This window comes from Bos grunniens, chromosome 15 (assembly GCF_055505025.1).
Source record: "Bos grunniens cultivar Pamir isolate PY7600 chromosome 15, Bosgru_T2T1.0, whole genome shotgun sequence".
In the NCBI taxonomy this organism is placed as follows: domain Eukaryota; kingdom Metazoa; phylum Chordata; class Mammalia; order Artiodactyla; family Bovidae; genus Bos; species Bos grunniens.
Window position 1 is genome coordinate 65,155,527 of NC_141179.1, and position 22,488 is coordinate 65,178,014.

The 22,488-nt window shown below is 41.4% G+C and overlaps 1 long non-coding RNA gene across 1 annotated transcript; it reads right to left on the minus strand.

Moving 5' to 3' along the window:
• Positions 1–4,337: 4,337 nt before the first annotated feature.
• On the minus strand, positions 4,338–10,212 carry LOC147358405 (uncharacterized). Its single transcript, XR_015142249.1, has 2 exons — positions 10,002–10,212; positions 4,338–5,854 (listed from the first exon to the last, which is right to left on the minus strand). It is a non-coding gene; the product is annotated as an uncharacterized LOC147358405 (long non-coding RNA).
• Positions 10,213–22,488: the final 12,276 nt, after the last annotated feature.

Consider the following 22,488-nt stretch of genomic DNA (forward strand, 5'->3'; position numbering starts at 1 on the left):
GGATTCAGTTATATATACATGCATATAAATAAATTCTTTTTCAGATTCTTTTCCATTAGAGGTTATTACAAGATATAGAATATAATCCCCTGTGCTATACATTAGGCCCTTGTTGATTTATTTTATATATAGTATTGTAATATATGTTAACACTAAACTTCTCATTTATCTCTCTCCCTCCCTACAATCTCTTTGGTAACCATACATTTGTTTTCTATGTATGTGAGTCTATTTCTCTTTTGTAAATAAGTTCATTTGTATCATGTTTTTAGATTCCACTTATAAGTGATGTGAAATGATATTTATCTTCCCCTATCTGGCTTACTTCATTGAATATGATAATCTCTAGCTCCATGAATATTGCTGCAAATGGCATTATTTCATTCTTTGTTATGGCTGAGTAATATTCCATGTGTGTGTGTGTGTATGTATACTCCATTGTATATATGTACCATATTTTCTTCATTCATTCATCTGTCAAAGAATATTTGGGTTTGCTTCCATGTGCTGGTTCTTGTACATAATACTGCTATGAACATTGGGGTGCATGTATCTTTTCAAATTAGAGTTTTCTCCAGATATATATGCCCAGGAATCAGGCTGAAGGATTGTATGATAACTCTATTTTTAGTTTTTTTAAGGAACCTCCATACTATTCTCCATAGTTGTGTAGCTTGTATTCTTTTATTGTTTCCAAACCATTTGGGCCCTGTAAAAACACACACATAAACACACAACAACAACAAAATTAGGACTAGCTCTCATTCAGTTGGGTGCTTGTTCTGTACAGGTACTGTGCTGATTAATTTATGTGTATCATTCAATTTTTTAGTAACTATTATTCTTATTATCATAACTACTTTATACATGGAAAAACTGAAGACTGGAGGAATTAAGAAACATGCCATGCTTGCACAGGAAGCAAATTACAAGGCTATGACTTGAACCCTTTCAGGACCATATTGAAGAGTAAAAGCTCCCTCTAACAACGTTAGGTACCACTGGAAGAAGCCAAAGAGGCTGGTCCAAAGCCTCTGAGGCATAGAGATGCTCTAGCCCATGTTTCCTCTTCTCCAGGCAACAAAAACAGAAAAGCCAGCATTGGTTAGCAGCACACACACTTGCACATAAATTACATGAAACCCCAGGATCGTTTATTTCTGATTAGAAATTTCCCAACAAGCTCACTTTGTTCTGCTTTTGTTACTTTTGTACAGTCAGTATATGTGCTAGATTTGTGGTCAGCTGTGGGGTAAAGGAGATGAGCACGGAACAGGACAAGAGCGGGGAAGGGAGACCGAAGAGAATCTTGAAGGGTCCCGAATAGTTTGCCAAGGTTGTGGATTTTGATCACAGTAGTGACTTGGACAATTACCCAAGGACACAGGTGAATTTGAGATATTGCATGAGTTGGGCTCCAAGGATATGAGCTGAGGATGCCTCAAATTCTAAAATGGGCAGATTCTATAGCAGAGAATGGGCAGACCAGTGTCCAGATCTCCAAGTCTCGTTGTTGTTCTTTAGTCACTGAGTCGTGTCTGACTTTTTAGTGACCCCATGGACTGTATCCCACCAGGCTCCTCTGTCCATGGGGTTCTCCAGGCAAGAATACTAGAGTGGGTTGCCATTTCCTTCTCCAGGGGATCTTCCCTACCCTGGAATCGAACCCAGGTCTCCTGTGGCTCCAACATTGGCAGACAAACTCTTTACCACTGAGCCACCTGGGTAGACCCAAGTTTTACTTATCGTGTCTCATTTAATCCTCATCTATGATATAGGTATGGATGAGGAAAGTGTAATTTAGAAATCCATTTAACTCACCAAGTTAACTCAGTTAACTTACCAAGATGTCCCGTCTGTCTAGCTACAGACACCTGGTCCTTGACATAGTCTCCCTCGGTGAGGAACTGAGATGAGGCCTTGGGATTAGGAAGAGCATCTTGGCTATTGGTCTGGGGATGAAAGCTGTGGTTTTCAGTTAATGAGAATAAGTCAGACTCTGGAGGTCCTGATAATTGCTAAAGCAGAATTGATTTTTTGGGTAGTCATAACTTTCATAACTTTTATGCAGATGACACCATCCTTATGGCAGAAAGTGAAGAGGAACTAAAAAGCCTCTTGATGAAAGTGAAAGAGGAGAGTGAAAAAGTTGGCTTAAAGCTCAACATTCAAAAAACGAAGATCATGGCATCTGGTCCCACCACTTCATGGGAAATAGATGGGGAAACAGTGGAAACAGTGTCAGACTTTATTTTTGGGGGCTCCAAAATCACTGCAGATGGTGACTGCAGCCATGAAATTAAAAGATGCTTACTCCTTGGAAGCAAAGTTATGACCAACCTAGATAGCATATTAAAAAGCAGAGACATCACTTTGCCAACAAAGGTCTGTCTAGTCAAGGCTATGGTTTTTCCTGTGGTCATGTATGGATGTGAGAGTTGGACTGTGAGGAAGGCTGAGCGCCAAAGAGTTGATGCTTTTGAATTGTGGTGTCGGAAAAGACTCTTGAGAGTCCCTTGGACTGCAAGGAGATCCAACCAGTCCATTCTGAAGGACATCAGCCCTGGGATTTCTTTGGAAGGAATGATGCTAAAGCTGAAACTCCAGTACTTTGGCCACCTCATGCGAAGAGTTGACTCATTGGAAAAGACTCTGATGCTGGGAGGGATTGGGGGCAAGAGGAGAAGGGGACGACAGAGGATGAGATGTCTGGATGGCATCACTGACTCGATGGACGTGAGTCTGGGTGAACTCTGGGAGTTGGTGATGGACAGGGAGGCCTGGCGTGCTGTGATTCATGGGGTCGCAAAGAGTCGGACACGACTGAGCGACTGAACTGAACTGAACTTTCATAATTTGACCAAAAAGAAATTGCTGAGATGTATCATAGCTAATTATCATAAATTATAGTGCTTTGAAATTTTCCATCTCTTGCATCATATGTAGGTGTATTGATTCATTCAACAAAGATGCCTTGATGTCCTACTGTGTGCTGGACACTGTCCTAGGAGCTGGGGGTATAAAGATTAACAGGATTCGGCCTCTGTTTTCAAGTTTACAGTCTATTGAAGAAAATAAATATTGTAGAAAATAAAATACTATGTGCCAAGTGCTATAATAGAGATATTTGAATAACTCTGCGGCAGAAGCTTCAAAAAGGTAATGCTAGAACTGGACCTTAAAGAATAAGCAGAAATGCTTCAATAACATTGTTGTTGTTTAGTTGCTATGTTGTACCTGATTCTGCGACCCCATGGATCATAGCTTGCCAGGCTCCTCTGTCCATGGGATTCTCCAGGTAAGAATATAGGAGTGGCTTGCCATTTCCTTCTCCAGGGGATCTTCCCAACCCAGTGATTGAACCCACATCTCTTGCATTAGCAGACGGATTCTTTACCACTGAGCCACCAGGGAAGCCCTCAAGGACATTACAGGAAGGAAAGATTCTAGGCAGAGAGGAATTGGGGTCTGCAAGGGTGTGGCAGAACAGTCTGTCTATAGATCAACATCAGAGCTTGTGATACTGGAGTATAGGTTACATCAAGAAGGATTTGCTGGGGGAAGTGGGTAGTATGGAGGAAGTAAAACCCAGCACAATTCAGAAATCAAACAGGGATTAAAATGCAGTGCATGTGTTCATCCTTTTTGAGTTGGCTGAGAGGTAAGATAGCAGGGTATAAGTTATGATTTGTACCAAGGTAAAGCAGTCTGGGTATAATCAAGGGAGATAAACCATATAGTAATTAGTAGGGAAAGCCTAATATAAAGAATTATTAACTATAACAGGAGTTTGGAGTCATGAGGATTGGCTCTAAAGAATATGGAAACAGTAGATTTACTGTATAACAGCATGTCTATTTTATAATATCTAATAGCCCTCACCCCTAGGATTGAGTTAGAGCACTGAAGGAAGACCCCCAGGGCCACCAAGGCTGAGATCCAGATCTTGTTGGAGAGGGCATGACCATGGCTCTCTGGATGGCACAGAGATACTGGGATGCTGCACCAGCAGGACTTTTCAGCTGTGTCATATCATTATGCTGGACACTTCCAACTTACACAGTGCAGGACATTGCTGAAAGAAAAAGATTAAATGGAAAAAAGATGTGTGTCTTGAAGTAAAATATAAACAGGTAGATAGATAAATAGAAGCTTCTTGAAGGCACTAATTACTTGCTGGCTAGGCCAGAAATAGAATTCTGATTTCAAGTTTTAGTTGAATATTCTTTCTACTAAACCCTGAAGTGTGAAGAATGGTCATTAACTCACACTGTGTGAGCTTTTAAAAATGATCAAGGAGGGTAATTTTGCTTGAAAAGGACAATTCGCAGTTATTTGGGCTTTAAATTAATATTCAATTTATTAAAATTATACATCAAAAGCAATTATCTTAGATTTTTTTAAACTTTACCTTGTAAGTGTTATTTTAGTTACAAATCTAGTAATATTTTTTGACACTCAATTACTTAAAGTTTAGCAGGTTTAATTCTCCCAAATAACTAGTTTCAAATTTACCGTGTGTTAGTCACTTAGTTGGGAGAAGACAATGGCACCTCACTCCAGTATTCTTGCCTGAAGAATCCCATGGACAGAGGGGCCTGGTGGGCTACAGTCCATGGGGTCGCACAGAGTCAAACATGACTGACGCGACCCAGCAGCAGCAGCAGCAGCAGCAGTCACTTACTTGTGTCCAACTCTTTGCCACCCCATGGACTGTAGCCCACCAGGCTCCGCTATCCATGGAATTCTCCAGGCAAGAAATACTGGAGGGGGTTGCCATGCCCTTCTCCAGGAATCTTCCTGACCCAGAGATCGAACCTCCCCAGTGCAGGCAGATTCTTTACCATCTGAGCCACTGGGGGAGCACCTCAAATTTACACATGTAATAAATACTTTAAGCAGAATTTGCATAATATCTCCCCAAGCACTTCAAATAATTTATAGGTAAGACTTACAACCTTATTTGCAAAATCTTTTTAAGCACTTAAGCACTTCTTACAAATGCAGTGAATAAAATGCTTTAATGTAGTAAATCATTTTCTCTTGCAAAGAGTAGTTCTGTTAATAATTATCATATCCTTCAGCTTAAAATAACAAGTCTAAAATAAGTCATATATTTCAGATAAAATAAGCTGTCTGATTCTCTGATATGCCAGATTCTCTCACTGTATGAGGCACTGTATCAGTCAGACGTTATTGCTCAGTAGGAAACAATTCCAAAAATCTTAGTGACTTAAAACAAGAATTTGATTTTTCTTTTTTTTTTTTTTCTTAAGGAACATCAGTGCCTGTACCAATTTATATTCCCACCAACAGTGAAGAAGGATTCCATTTTCTCTACACCCTCTCTAGCATTTATTATTTATAGGTTTTTTTCACTCATATATCATGTTCACTTTGTGTTGACTGGGGGGTCTGCTGCAGGCCCTCCTCACTCTTGGACACAGGCTGATGGAGAAGTCACTAAATGCAGTGTTGCTGGTGGCAGAGTGAGAGAAAGGGGCAAACTGTGTCCTAGTTCTTAAAGCTGTCACACCAACGTGACATGTTATTTCTGCTCACATTTGCTTTGCTAAAGAAGTTACTTGGCCACCCCGAATTCCAAAAAGGCAAGAAAGTACAATCTTTACCGTATTTCTCTGCTCTGAAGTGGAGAGCTAGAAACACTTTGTAAGGACAGCATCAGTAGTCATCATAGACACTATAAACAGGAAATGTACATGTGATCCTAATGACTAAAAGCCACAATAGTAAACGTGTTGTTACTGATTTGACTTACCCAGCGGTCTGTTGGAGAAACCAACTTGTACCCACTTTTAGAGCTGATTGTAAAATTTACAGGAAATTTGCAAACCTATAGTTAAACAATCACTATTAAAAATTATTTTTTTAATTATTTAAACTTACCATTAAATAAATTATATTTAAAACAGAAGTAATAAATACTCAAAACACTTTATTTTCAAATTATTTACATATTTTAATGTTATCTCTTTTCTTGAGGTTATTTCCATCTATTCTATCTGTAATGGTAGAAATAATTTATAATTTTGATGTTTTATGGTGCATCCTTTTCCAACTCTGCACTCAGTAACATCTCATTAGATTATAATTGGCCATGGTAGGAGTATATATACCATGGAAATCAGCAAACACTATAAATCAGGGTTTGATTTATTGTTTTGTCAATTACCTAGACTTAAGGTAGTCTAGGGAACAACTGTTAGTAACACAGTTTAAATTTCAAAGCGTATGATGTCTGTAACCATTGCACTGTGACTAGCACAAAAAAACTGAAGAAATATTCCTCCAGTGTTTTAAAACCATTATCTCATTCAGTAAAGATGTTAATCATGTTATCGACATGATTAATAAGAGAAGTCCTGACACCCATCTTTTTTGTTTTGTTTTCATCCTACCAGTTCATGTGAAGGAAAATATTTACCAACATTCATGTTGAAACTGTACTTATCAGCAGCAACCAGTGGTTAGCTGTGGCTGTAAGATTTAGGTAAAAATCCAGAGCGTTTTGTGACAACCCATTGTTATATAGAATTTAAAATAAGTATTATATCTTATTATAGGTTATGTTCTAGCCTTTCATAGCCTTAAAAAATAGCAATAAAAAATATATATCTATGTATATAACATACACACATGCAATCACACACTTTCCTCCAGAGAACTGGTTGTTGATAATTCAACAGCACCATGGGGCTTATCTCATCTCAATACACCTTACTGAATTTGCAGTCTTCTGGAAAAAGTTCAAATCCTCAATTCTTTGAGTCTGACATTGGAAGTCATTAAAATTTACCAGAGGGTTTAAAAAAAAAATCTACCAGGGTGTACTTAGGTAATCCTTGGGTTCTTGTGATAGGAAATTAAAAAAAAAAAAATCACAGTAATAAAATTCTCCATGAAGAAAGACCCTGAACCATGGACTTGCTTCTGTGTTATGCAAAGGAAAATGAAGATACTGGGTCCGTGAGAAGGCCCTGACTCGCCCTCCTAAAGAAGCAGTCTTTAAGAGAATGATGGTGTGGATGACGCTGAGTGGCTGTGGCATCGGGAATTCAGGGTGATCTTGGCCTAGAGCACCTTGGGGATAAAGACCGGCAGCCCTAGCCTTGCCTCTGCCCTGCCAGGGTTTCAGCAGGCCTAGCCCCACGGCAACAGTATTGAGCAAAAACTTCTCCACACAGAGGGCCAGTTTTGATGCTGAAAACTTGGCCTCTGTGCACTGGTGCTGAATCGATTCTTGGAGGCAGAGTTTGGGGTGAAGTAGAAAATAATAGCTTTACTGCTTTGCCAGGCAGAGGGGGACACAGCAGCCTGGTGCCCTCAAAAACTGTGTGTCCCAACCTGGGAGGATTTGCTGAGTTTTCAGGGTGGGATTCAAGGTTCAAGGGTGGGGTTGCTGATAAAGGCCTGCACACCTTTCCTCTAGCCTCAGGTTCTCCTAATCTTGATGCTCTTCTCCGGTTCCATTAATCTTGCCTCAGGTGGTTTCTTGGCTGCTCAGTATCTCCTCCCTTCCCCAACTAGCAACTGTTCCAATCTGCCCTTTGGAACACAGGGAAGATCACGGAGGCTGAAGTCTGTTCCCTACAAACAAGAAAGATAGAAAGGTTTCTGTGCTCAGGAGCCCCACAGTTTCCCTTTTAACTGAGTGAGCAGATAGCATCCAGGAGCAAATGTAGCAAACTTGAGACTCCAGCAGGTCGTCTGACTTTCAGCTGCAAAGCTTCAGAAGCCAAGCTATGCTAATGACCCAAGGCCTGAAGGGTTTTGACTCTGACTAAAGTTTTTGTATCAGATGAGATTCTTTTTCTAGAGATGTAGCAGAAGTTTGACTCTGAGAAGGAAGAGGGGAGGAGGAAAGAGAAAGAAGAGAAAGATAAGCAGGAAAAACTTGGTCTTTAAGACCAACATGAAGTTGGGATTGAAATCCAGCACCAGGGCAAAGGGCAAGATATTCACTCTTTAAAAAAAAATTTTTTTTTAATTATTTATTTATTTGGCTGCACCTGGTCTTAGTTGCAGAATGTGGGATCTAGTTCCTTGACCAGGGATCAAACCCAGGCCACCTACTTTGGGACCATGGCGTCTTTGTTAGCCCTGGACCACCAGGGAAGTCCCAAGGACATTCACTATTAGTAGAATGGGAATGAAGGTACTCCATACATAGACAAATCCTGGTAGGTTGCCAAACGGCAATGTCCCAGCCTACAGGGGAGCTTGCTACCAAAGCCAGAAGTACAGAAATATAATGTTTCTTAAAGAAAGAAGTACTTTAAAATATATAGTCTTTTAAAAGAACTGTTTTCTTGCTCTCTAAAGTTTAGGCCCAACATCAGACAAAGCCTCAGTTACTCTGACCTAAATTATAGCTCTAGATCTTGCCTGAGTGCTCAGTCATGTCTGATTCTGTGTGACACCATGGACTGTAGCCTGCCAGGCTCCTCTGTCCATGGGGTTCTCCAAGCAAGAATACTGGAGTGGTTTGTCATTTCCTACTCCAGGGGATCTTCCCAACTCAGGGATTGATCTTAGTCTCCTGCAGTGGCAGGCAGATTCTTTACCACTGAGCCACCTGGGAAGCCTAACTGTAGATCTTAGATAAGTCATTAAACTCTCTGATTCTCCATTTTCTCATATTGATAAAAGAACACCCACCTCGCTGAATTATTGTGAAGATTAAGTGAAAACACATATGAAGTGTTTGGGCATTGTTAAGTGGCCAATAATTGGTAACCATGATTATTTCTACTTAGGCCTTTCAATCAGAATTAGACTAGCAGTACTTCATACTACATATCTTTTTTAAGTCGAAGAAAGTACTGGATATTACTCAGGGCTTATTTTTTAATTATTTCCTTAAAATTTATAATTGCTTCATTAATGATTTGTAAAGAAAAATTTATTAAGAAATCTTGATTAAGGACTTCCCTGGCTGTCCAGTGGTTGGAACTTCGGTTTCCAATGAAGGGGGTGCGGGTTTGATCCCTTCTCTGGGAGCTAGGATCTCATGTCCTTGTAGCCAAATAAACCAAAACAGAAAACAGAAGCAATATTGTAGCAAATTTAATTAAGACTTTGAAAATGGTCCACATCAAAAATCTTAAAGAGGAAAAAAAAAAAAATGATTAGAGGAGGTTACCTGGGACTTGGGAAAACAACCCAGTTTGACATATAGTCCTATACAGGTACCATTACATCTTTTTTATGTTACCTAAATTTCAGGTATCAGAGAAGGCAATGGCACCCCACTCCAGTACTCTTGCCTGGAAAATCCCATGGATGGAGGAGCCTGGTAGGCTGCAGTCCATGGGGTCGATAGAGTCAGACACAACTGAGCAACTTCACTTTCACTTTTCACTTTCATGCATTGGAGAAGGAAATGGCAACCCACTCCAGTGTTCTTGCCTGGAGAATCCCAGGGACGGGGAAGCCTGGTGGGCTGCCGTCTATGGGGTCGCACAGAGTTGGACACGACTGAAAAGACTTAGCAGTAGCAAATTTCAGGTATAGTGTATAAACAGAGGGTGACAGAGGATGAGATGGTTGAATGGCGTCATCAACTCAGTGGACTTGAGTTTGAGCAAAGTCTGGGAGATAGTGAAGGTCAGGGAAGCCTGGTATGCTGCAGTCCATGGAATCACAAAGAGTCGTCGGACAAGACTCAGCGACTGAACAACAATAAGAAGGAAAAAGTAGCCTCTGAAGGACTATGCAGAGCAAACTCATTAAGATGTGTGATTTTGCGGAAAAAATACTCCTGGTGATTGTGATGTGTGCTCATAAATATTAATTTGAATGAATGGATTTCCAGTCCCCTAGACTCCACGGTGTAGAACCTCTGGGAGCAAAGTCAAATTCTGTTGCCAAGTTGTGCTTAGTTGCCCTCATTTCCAGTTAACTTTATCATGCCCAGAGGGTACACGGCAGACTTCAGACCTTTTAAAGACTTATCAGACAGGAAAAAAAAAAAGACTTACCAAACAGATATTTTACTTCCTGGTAGGTCCTTGCCTCTGCAAGGGCTTGTCCTGCCCTTGCCTGGAGCCAGAGTACACAAAGGTACTCCGGAGTGTCCCCTTTCTTTCCCATAGCCAATCAAAGGGAAGGGAGGGCCCCATATAAATCCAGTCTTGTCTGGAGAAGTTACACAAGTAAGCTTATTTTTTCTCTTTTCATGGAGACTAACAGACTAAGTTAGTGTAGCTTTGGGTCATCAGTCTCCTCTAAAGACCCCATGGAGGTTTTTGTTCCCCTTTAGAACACTGGTGTCAGAAGTGGGGGATTCTACCCTCCATCCCCAGAGAGTTGGTTGGGCTCTGACTCAAAATGCCACTCCTTTCTCTACTGTACTTCCTGCTCTGTGCTCAGACTGAACTTCCAGCATTAGTTTGACTCGCACTCCAGTGTTTCGGTTTGAAAGAACTCACATGACTTTTCCCTCTACCTAGCAGCAAATGATGGCCAGGAGTGATTCACAGACATGTGTGATTTTTCCCTGGGAACTTCACAAGCATTAGGAGAGAGAGGGAAATCTGAGAAGTACCATACCATCTTCATACCAACTATTAATAAGTTAGGGCTTGGAGATTCTGGAGTTTAGGATCAAAGGTGTTGCTAGAATTCAAGTCAAGTGTCAATGAGGTTACTCTTACATGAATATTCCAAATATCACGTCTCCAATCCTTCTCAGATAGTTTCAGGGAAAACATTAGAAACTATTTGGGTCCCTGCCAATCAATTAGGTAAGGTCTTGGAGCATCAAGATAACAGTTATTGGTGTAATTGTGACTCCACTTATATAATTCAGCTTGTGAAGTCTGAGATCTCAAGAGTTATCAGTAGTTCTTGGTGGTTCAGGCAATCTCAGTGCTTCTTAGTGGAGCCAGACGCCTGATTCAATCACTGCTGAGCCTTCACAATCAAAGCCCAACAATTCCACTGGGATGCGGCTTTAGGCCAGCCTCTAATTCTACTGGATGCAGTACAAATCTTTAATTCATTAGGTAGTGCTGCTCTGTGCTAGGCTCCTGAGGCAGTTGCTCCAAAATGTATTTCTGGGCTCCATAGTATATTCTCTGGAACTAAGCTGACATCATTTGAATTAAGACCAGATCCTCATACTGCCCCCATGCTGAATGTATTAAGGTCACTGGCATCAAGTTGATACCATCTAGAGTGAGTGGCACCAAGCCCTTTGTGCATTCAGTCAGAACCTGACATCCTCTGGGAGGTGGCTGGGACTAATCTACTCTGCACTTTCATCCCTGTTTTCACTGCCACATTAGTGACTGGTCTTCCATTACATCCATAGTCTGAGAGTGTGGTCCTTGGATCAAAATAGCCACACCAGCTGGGAACTTGTAGTTCGAATTCTCAGCTACTCAATCAGAAACTGTGGGAGTGGAGCCTGGCAATCTGTGTTTTAACAAGCCCTCCCCCTGATTCTGATGTACTGGAAAGTTTGAGAATGACTACACTATGCCGTCACCCCCATAATCCTCCCTATTTTCTTGTTCCTGTATTGGTTCCCCACTGTTCTAATACACACCTCCCCACCCAAACTTTTCAGTGTGCCCTCTGGAGCACCTGCCCTATGATCAGAAAATCCCCCTGTAGCTACTACAGTTTCCAGGAATGTTCTCCATATCTCCTGGCATCAGTTGAAACCTGCTTCCTTCTAGAGCAGCCCTCTGTGATGGTGGATCAAACTCATATCTGTTTACTCTGGGACAGGCCCTTGTCCTCCTTCTCCCCATCACCATCTCTAGGCCATTACTTCTACCCCATCCTCTTGTAAAATCTCCTATTCCTTTGAGGCTCATGCCCTGTGGTTAATCCACCCTTCCCCTCCTCATCATTCAAGTCTTTTGTACCAGGTTCATCCTGGGCCACTTCAAAGTCCATAGTGATGGCTAACACCCAAGCCCCTCAATTTCTTGACCATCTTATCTCCAATGACCTTCTCCTTTGTCCTATACTACTGACTTCCACAGTTACACTGAGAACCTTTGCACTTTGAAATTGCTTTCCCTCTCAAATCACAAATATAAGCATCCCATTCCCCAACCACAGATTCTTGCGTTACAGTTTGCTTGGTCAGGTGTTTCCATTATGACCAGTCTCTAACCTCTTTGGGATACCTCGGCCCAAAAGCTCCCCTTTAACTCTATTTACGTTGTCAACTCCTTGGTTCCTTACCCAACTTTGATCGGATGGTCTATCACTGCAATCAGTCTCTTGCAATTATCTTCATTTGCTTTGTTTTTCTGATCTTTTATCACTACTCTGGTCAAACCCAACATGGTTATCAACCATCGATACATCACATATTGAATAAGCATCCACTTTGTGACGGGTGCTTTTATAGACACTGAAGATGCAAAATGAACAAGACAGATCATGGCCCTGACCTTGTGGAATTTATATCCTGCAGAGGTGGGGGGTGGGGGTTGCTGGTGGTGGCAGAAAATAGACATACAGAAGTTTGATGCACTTTAGCTCATGATAAGTGCTTCGAGGAAATATAAGTGCAGGGAAAGGGGACAGAAAGCAATGAGGATAGGAGGGCAGAGAGTGGATGGGCAGTGCTATTTTAGATGTAATGAAATACATTTCATTAAATGTACCACCATTCATTAAATGTTCATGAAAAGAACCACCAAAGAAGTGGCTTTTAGCAGAGAATTGCAGTGAGGTGAGAACCATGGCGAGGGAGGACATTCTCAAGAAGACCGGGTGCAAACAAAGACCTTGCAGTGGGAGTGTGCTTTGCTGTAAGAAGAGCAAGAGGACAGGTTGCCTGGAATGCAGAGAAGAGTAGAAGATGAGGTTGGAAAGACACCCAGAGCCCACATCATGAAGGCATTACAGACCCCAATGAGGACTTGGGACTTGGTTTGTCCAAAGAAGCCACTGAAAAGTTTTAAGCAGCTGATCAAAATTGTCTGACTTTTCTTTGAAAAAAATACTGTGTAGAAAATATTCTGTGGGGAAAGCATGGATGTAGCTGGGACATAGTGATGGGAATGTCACTGTGGTCCAACCCCAATTGGGAGATAAAGGTATTCAACTGTGGAGGTAACTGATGAGGCAGTCCCAGCGTGGGCTGGAAAAGAATTACCAGACACAGGGCATTTCAGAAGGGAGTGAGTCAATTAAGAATAAAGAGCAGAGATAATGTGGGCACTGTGAGGGCAGTGGGCCAACCTCCTGACAGACCAGGGAGAGTCAACCATCTTTGTGAGTTAATAGTCAGTTTTTATAGCCTCAAGACAAAGAAAATTCCTGCTTCAAGCTTGGCATCAGGTGCTTGGTTGGGGCACTATAGGTGTGTACTGGAGTGGGCATCTTTGCCTAATTGGGAGTCAGGAAGCTTGTTAGTGATTATCAGAGGGCTTTTGGCAACAGTTACAGAGGGGTTCAGTCAGCTTTGGAGGTGTCCTTGGTTCTGGACTCCTCTTCTGTGCTCTTGGTGCAAGGCCTCGCACCTGTGGCTGGGGCAGGACTCAGCAGTACCCATGTGCTTTCTCCGTACTGCTCTCTGAAAGTGCAGGCCCTGAACTAGCATCATCCGTATCCCGTGGAAATTTAGAAAGCAAATTCCTAAAGCACCCCTAACTCATTTACCTACATTTATTAAATTTCTGATCTCTTACCTCTCCCTTCATTCTCAGCAATTAGCCCTCACTTTCTGCTTCATGGTGGGGAGGGGGTGTGATAAAAGAATCTATCATGCAAAAATTCCTTCAATTTGTGGCTGCTGCTGCTGCTAAGTCACTTCAGTCGTGCCCGACTCTGTGCGACCCCATCCCTGGGATTCTCCAGCAAGAACACTGGAGTGGGTTGCCATTTCCTTCTCCAGTGCATGAAAGTGAAAAGTGAAAGTGAAGTTGCTCAGTCGCATCCAACTCTTGGTGACCCCATGGAGTGTAGCCTACCAGGCTCCTCCGTCCATGGGATTTTCCAGGCAAGAGTACTGGAGTGGGTCGCCATTGCCTTCTCCCAATTTGTGGCTACCATATCTATAAAATTATTTCCTTCTATTCATACTAAATAGGTATCCCTCCTTCTAACTGTAGCCTTTCCTTCTACCTGTGAATGGCATTCATGAAGCCTTGTCTGCCAGAATGTTAAAAGTAAATAATTTCCCTCACTTCGACCACCAGCCACTAGTCTATCTCAAAGCCAAATATCTTAGAACATGTACTCTCTCTATCCTACAATCACCTTACTTTCTTTTTTTTTAAATTTTTAAAATAATTTTATTTATTTATTTTTGGCTACACTGGGTCTTCATTGCTGCACATGGGCTTTCTCTTAGTTTCAGCAATCGGGACTACTGTCCATTGCGTAGGCTTCTGATTGCAGTGCACCTTACCTTCCTAACCTGCTTGAACCTGACTTTGATTCCCACCATTCTTCTGAAAGATCTCTCACCAGGGTCCCCAATGATCTCTTGCTGCTAGAACAATAGAGAGCATTCAGCCTTGTCCCACAAGTATGCCTGTATCTCAGATTAAATTATTAGAATAATTTTGTATCAGTTTTATAAAGAGCTGCCACCCCAACTCCACCCCAATACTTCCACACTTCTCACTCAGACCCTTCCCCTTAGTTATCATCATCTAATAACTAAGAGGTTAATGCCAGGACCAGAAAGAGTCTCCTTACCCAACTCCTACGTCAGGCTAATATGCATTCTCCTTGGTTTGTGCCCAGCCACACCAGTTGTTAAACATTTAAAAAAAAAAAAAAAAAACTCATCCAAGTTAAAATCAACACGTTTTCAAGACCCCATCATCTTCACTGTTTAGAATTATTTAGCACAATCAACTATTTAAAACAATCTCTTCCTTTGATTTCTGTGATGCTACATTCTCCTGGTCTTCTTCCTGTGCCTCTCAGTTTCCTATTTTGACTTTCCTTGTTGACATCACCTTTATTTATTTATTTTTATTGGAGTACAGTTGCTTTACAGTGCTGAGTCAGTTTCTGCTGTATGGCAAAGTGAATCAGCCATATGATATATATATGTTAGTCACTCAATCGTGTCTGACCAACTCTTTTCAACCCCATGGGCTGTAGCCCGCCATTCTCCTCTGTCTATGGAATTCTCCAGGCAAGAATACTGGAGTGGGTAGCCATACCCTTCTCCAGGGAATCTTTCTGACCCAGGGATCAAACACAGGTCTCCTACAGTGTAGGCAGACTCTTTACTGTCTGAGCCACCAGGGAAGCCCATATGTATGTATGTATCCCCTCTTTGGGGGACTTTCTTCCCATTTAGGTCACCATGGAGCACTGAGTAGAGTTCCCTGTGCCGTACAATAGGTTCTCGTTATTTATTTTGACTGAGTGACTTCACTTTCACTTTTCACTTTCATGCATTGGAGAAGGAAATGGCAACCCACTCCAGTGTTCTTGCCTTGAGAATCCCAGGGATGGGGGAGCCTGGTGGGCTGCCGTTTATGGGGTCACACAGGGTCGGACACAACTGAAGCGACTTAGCAGCAGCAGCAGCAGTGTATATATGTCAACCCCAAACTCCCAAGTCATTCCATCCATCTTCCCCTTTGGTGTCCATATGTTTTTTCTCTACATATATGTCTCTATTTCTGCTTTGCAAATAAGATCATCTATACCATTTTTCTAGATTCCACATATATGCATTAACATTTAATATTTGTTTTTTTCTTTCTGACTCACTTCATTCTGTATGACAGTCTCCAGGTCTATCCACATCTCTGCAAATGACACAGTTTTGTTCCTTTTTATGGCTGAGTAATATTCCATTGTATATGTGTACCACAACTTTATCCATTTCTCTGTTGATAGAAATTTAGTTGCTTTCATGTCCTGGCAATTTTAAATAGTGCTGCAATAAGCACTGGAGGGCATGAATCTTTTTGAATTATGGTTTTCTCTAGGTATATGCCCAGGAATGGGATTGCTGGGTCACACGGTAGTTCTGTTTTTAGTTTTCAGAAAAACTTCAATACTGTTCTCCATATTGGCTGTATCCATTTACATTCCCACCAACAGTGTAAAAGAGTTCCCTTTTCTCCACACCCTCTCCAGCATTTACTATTTGTAGATTTTTGATGATGGCCATCCTGATTGATTGAAATTTCTCAAAAGATATGTTTGTCATTCTGATCATTCAGGCCTCCTTTATTCTAATGATACTATCCACATGAATGGGCAATTTCATAACGATTTAACCTTCCTTTCCTCTCATGCAGTGGCAGGCTGTGGAGTCATCAAGCTTTAAGGAATAGAAGAATAATACTGACTTTGTCTTACTTCTACAGGTTTACAGTATTTCTGGTGAGAAAGGGCATAGATTGTATTCCTTAGCCGCGAGACATCATCTTTAAATGTTGGTATTGTCCTGGGTTTTCTTCTCTTTCTCAATAGATCTCACTTATTCTTACCTCAGAACTTCAATTAATATCTGTACGTGAATGAACCCCACATTAAACATTTAAGACCTCTCCTCCAAGCTCCTGACCTAACTTATATATGTGCTTAGCAAGTCATTTGGTGTCTCATAAAACCTACAAATGAAATGTATGAACTTGAACTTTCTGTCTTCTGGTTTCCCATCTGGTCCTGCTGCAGAGATGGTTCTATATCCACCTAGTTGCACAAAGCAGAAACCTGGGAGTCATCTGTGACTTCTCTCCCTCACCATCCCCTCATATTCCATCAATTACCACATTCTATTTGTTCACCCTCTAAGATACATGGAATATTTATTAAATCCATTCCCCCTTTATCCACTACCAGTCTCTGGTTCAACCCATGATCACCTCTCGCCTCACTGATTAAAGTAGCCTCTTGTATTCCTACATATTTGCCTCCCTCCAAATCCATTTTCTATAAAACAGCCAGAGTGATCTTTTAAAAATGCAAATCTGATTAAACCTATATATCCGGTTTCACTCGCCTGGGGTTCAAAATACGGTCACATTCCTCTTCATGTTCAAATCAGGTGACTGGGAGCCTTCAACTTGTCTCTCTTGTGTGATAACTTCACATTCCAAAGGTTCAGATTGTCTTAAGAAATGGAACTGGAAAACCTGATCATATTCTTTTTTCAAATTTTATTTATTTATGGCTGTGCTGGATCTTTGATGCTGTGTGCAGGCTTTTCTCTAGTTGCAGTGAGCAAGGGCTACTCTGCAGTGCTTGGGCTTATTGCGGTGGCTTCCCTTGTTGAGGACCATGGGGGTCTAGGGCACATGGGCTTCAGTAGTTGTGGTGAATGGGTTCAGTAGTTGCGGCTCTCAAGGCTCTAGAGCACAGGCACAGTCACGGTGCACAGGCTTACATGCTCTGTGGCATGTGGGATCTTCCTGCATCAGGGATCAAACCCATGTCTCCTGCATTGGCAGGTGGATTCTTTACCACTCAGCCGCCAGGAAAGCCCAGCTCATGTTCTTTTTGACTGCTGTGACTGTCAGTGAAACACCAGACTCCACTGGTCCTCTGTCCTTGTCTAGTCCTTATCTGTTGTTGCATGATCTGCAGTGACTAGGCACAAATGTCCACCAGATAGCCCAAGGTAAGCCTTATTCAGGAAAAGAGAGTATTTTGATGATCTAGGTTCAATAGTATTTCAGTTCTGGAAATAGGGGAAAATATCTTTCTTTCCAAGTGTTATATTCATCTATAACAGCACAATGACATGGTGGGCCTGGGACTCAAGTGTTCAAGCTCTTCCCTCACACAGCTCATTTTGTTCACAAACATGGGTTAGAAGCGCTGCTGCTGCTGCTGCTAAGTCACTTCAGTTGTGTCCGACTCTGTGCGACCCCATAGACGGCAGCCCACCAGGCTCCCCCATTCCTGGGATTCTCCAGGCAAGAACGCTGGAGTGGGTTGCCATTTCCTTCTCCAATGCATGAAAGTGAAAAGTGAAAGTGAAGTCTCTCAGTGGTGTCCAACTCTTAGTGACCCCACGGACCACAGCCTACCAGGCTGCTGGTAGGTGTCAAAAATTGCTTACATTTCCCTGGGGCAAAACGTTAATGCTTTTATGAATTGAGTTCAGTTCAGTTTAGTCACTCGGGTCTGACTCTTGGTGACCCCATGGACTGCAGCATGCCAGGCCTCCCTGTCCATCACCAACTCCCAGAGTCTACCCAAACTCATGTCCATTGAGTTGGTGATGCCATCCAACCATCTCATCCTCTGTTGTCCCCTCCTCTTCCTGCCCTCAATCTTTTCCAGCATCAGGTCTTTTCAAATAAGTCAGTTCTTCGCATTAGGTGGTCAAAGTATTGGAGTTTCAGCTTCAACATTAGTCCTTCCATTGAATATCCAGAACTGATTTTTCTTTAGGATGGACTGGTTGGATCTCCTTGCAGTCCAAGGGACTCTCAAGAGTCTTCTCCAATACCACACTTCAAAAGCATCAATTCTTCAGCGCTCAGCCTTCTTCACAGTCCAACTCTCACATTCATACATGACTACTCGAAAAACCATAGCCTTGACTAGATGGACCTTTGTTGGCAAAGTAATGTCTCTGCTTTTTAATATGCTGTCTAGATTGGTCATAACTTTCCTTCCAAGGAGTAAGTGTCTTTTAATTTCATGGCTGCAGTCACCATCTGCAGTGATTTTGGAGCCCAAACAAATAAAGTCTGTCACTGTTTCCACTGTTTCCCTATCTATTTGCCATGAAGTGATGGGATTAGATGCCATGATCTTCGTTTTCTGAATGTTGAGCTTTAAGCCAACTTTTTCACTCTCCTCTTTCGCTTTCATCAAGAGGCTCTTTAGTTTTTCACTTTCTGCCATAAGGGTGGTGTCATCTGCATATCTGAGTTATTGATATTTCCCCCAGCAATCTTGATTCCAGCTTGTGCTTCTTCCAGCCCAGCATTTCTCATGAGGTACTCTGCATATAAGTTAAATAAGCAGGGTGACAATATACAGCCTTGACGTACTCCTTTTCCTATTTGGAACCAATCTGTTGTTCCATGTCCAGTTCTAACTGTTGCTTTCTGACCTGCATACAGATTTCTCAAGAGGCAGGTCAGGTGGTCTGGTATTCCCATCTCTTTCAGAATTTGCCAGTTTATTGTGACTTATGAATTAGTGTATGCAAATTGATTTGTTCCTGCTCAAGTTTACTCCTGTAACATTTAAGGCCTAAATGCAAAGGATGTCACCAGAGGCTGGCAGTGTGACGTCCAATGCTAATCAGGATGCACTTGAAGCTAAGGAGTTAGTTTAAGGGTCTACTTATTTCTGAGAAGTATTATATAAGTTTAAAGTGTACAGCTTAATGAGTTGGCTTACAAACATCATGAAATGATGATTTTAGTGAATAACCATCATCTCATATAGGCACAAAATTGAAGAAATAAAAGACAAATTTCTTTCCTTGTGATGAATATTCTTAGGATTTACTCTCTTTCATGGATAACATACAGAAGTGTTAATTATGTTTATCATATTGTACATTACATCCCTAGTACTTAAAACTGTAAATTTGTACCTTTCAACTGCCTTCAAATAATTCCCCCTCCCTCCAAATCTCTGCCTCTGGTAACCACAAATTTGATGACTTTTTCTTTTCCTTTTTTTCGGCCATGCTGTGAGGCATGTGGGATCTTAGTTCCGTAACCAGGGATTGAACTCATGTCCCCTGCATTGGGAGCATGGAGTCTTAACCACTGGACCATCAGGGAAGTCCCTTTAAGTTTTTTTCTCCAAGTTTGTTTTTGAAATACAGTTGACCTACAACACTATACTAATTCTTGTATACAACATAGTGATTCGATATTTCTTTCAAATATATATATCTTTCAAATATATGATATACCTTTCAAAGTGATCAACAAGAAACTCATTTTTAACCAAAATGTTCCTGTCACCTTCTAGTTCCTATCTTTGGTAGGCTGTCTGATAATTAACTCACAGGAGAATCCCAGAAGCTATCACTTCCTAACTCCTCATATCTCATCAGCCACTAATCCTTCCTTGATGATTCTATCTATGAATATCCTTAGAATTCAGCTCTGACATTGTTTTAGTTCAAGCCTTTATCTGTTCCTGCAGGTCATATTGTCTCAACTTCCAATCCAACCTCCATGCTGCATTCACTGATCTTTCTGAAACATGAATGGTCCCACCTCTGTTCTCTTTAAAACTTTTTAATTAACACCCAGTGCCTATTGCAAGGATAGGATTCTTAATCCAAGAAGCATGAAGTGAAGTCCAAATGAATGGGCATCAGAAGAACTGTGGATTATATACATATTTTATGTGTGCATTTTCCCAATGAGATGACCCATTTTAATCAGAACTTTAGGGGAATATATTTCCATAGAAAAGCTAAGACCTACAGTTTGAGCTCAAGTTGTTTAGCTGAGATGAAAAGTTTTTTCATGACCTGGCCAGTCTTACCATCTGTATCTCCCTCCTGCCGTCTCTCCCCAGTTCTACTCCAACCATGTAGAACTGCTATGATTCCTAAAACATGCTATATGACTTTATGCCTCCATGTGCTTTTGAGCAAAGGTCCGTCTAGTCAAGGCTATGGTTTTTCCAGTAGTCATGTATGGGTGTGAGAGTTGGACTGTGAAGAAAGCTGAGCGCCGAAGAATTGATGCTTTTGAACTGTGGTGTTGGAGAAGACTCTTGAGAGTCCCTTGAACTGCAAGGAGATCCAACCAGTCTATCCAAAAGATCAGTCCTGAGTGTTCATTGGAATGACTGATGTTGAAGCTGAAACTCCAATACTTTGGCCACCTGATGCGAAGAGCTGACTTATTTGAAAAGACTCTGGTGCTGGGAAAGATTGAAGGTGGGAGGAGAAGGGGATAACAGAGGATGAGATGGTTGGATGGCATCACCGACTCAGTGGACATGAGTTTGGGTAGACTCTGGGAGTTGGTGATGGACAGGGAGGTCTGGCATGCTGCAGTCCATGGGGTCACCAAGAGTCAGACACAACTGAGTGACTGAACCGAACTGAACTGAACTGTGCTTTTAAGCATGTCGATCTCTTTGCAATGTCTTTCCTCTTTCCTTTATCAACTTTTGTCTGCTTGTAAAATTTATCTTTCAAATCCAGCTCTGGCAACATTTCCAGACAGCCTTCCCTGGTTCACTCCTACAAAGAGTTAACCAATCCCAGTTATAAGCCACCTTTCTTTGATATACAGGCATCCAGTTTTGCCTGTATTTTTGATCATAAAAAATGGAAATATTTTAAGGAGACATTTTTTATGCTATATAACATACCTGCAGAAGTGATCAAACCATAAACATGTAGCAGCTCAATAATTTTTACAAAGTGAATTTTACCTGTGTAACTACACCTATGATCAAGAACTAGAACATTTCCAGGACCCCCAAAGCCCCTCTTTTGCTTCATCCTAGTCATTGCTGCTGCTGCTGCTAAGTTGCTTCAGTCGTGTCCAACTCTGTGTGACCCCATAGAGGGCAGCCCACCAGGTTTCCCCGTCCCTGGGATTCTCCAGGCAAGAACATTGGAGTGGGGTGCCATTTCCTCTTCCAATGCATGAAAGTGAAAAGTGAAAGTGAAGTCACTCATTTGTGTCCGACTCTTTACAATCCTATGGACTGCAGCCTACCAGGCTCCTCCATCCATAGGATTCTCCAGGCAAGAGTACTGGAGTGGGGTGCCACTGCCTTCTCCGATCTTAGTCATTACCTAACCCCTGTTCTGATTTCTGTTCTGATTTCTTTTCATCACAAATTAGCGTGCTCATTTAAAAAAGTCTCATACTCTTGTATCTAGTTTCCTTGATTCAACATTCTGGATATTAGACTGGTCCATGTTGTTTCTAATGGAGGTGGCTTGTTGATTTTCAGGGCTGTATAGCACTTCTTTGTATGAATATACCACTTATATAGCCTTTTTCATTATTGATGGACATTTGAATTGTTTCCATTTTTAGTTAGTAAGACCAGTGTTGCTCTGAACATTCTTGATCATGTCTTTCAGTTACCATATATATGCATTTCTATTAGGTGTATGTCAAAAAGTGAATTTTCTCCTTTAAAGGGTATGTGAATATGCAGCATTAGGAGACACTGCCAAATACTGTTCTAAAATGGTGAGGTCAATGCATATTCCTGTTAATATTGTATAAGTATTCCAGTTTCTCTACATTCTCATCATTATTCATCCATTTCAGTTTCCAAATTTTAGCCACTTTAGTGAAAGTATAGTAGTACCATGAGATATATTACACTTTTATCTCTTTATATGTCTGTCTACACATTCCCCTTTTTTTCTGTCTATCCTTTTCAATCCTACTTTCCTTGAGGTCATGAGACTATGTCTCATTCAGCATTGTGTGTTAACATGGACGGTTTCTGGCACACGCAAAGTACTAAGGAAGTGTTTCCTGAGTGACTACACTGTTTTCTGAGAAGTAATAAGGATCTGAGAAGACTTTCAAATGCCAAAATCAAGTTTTT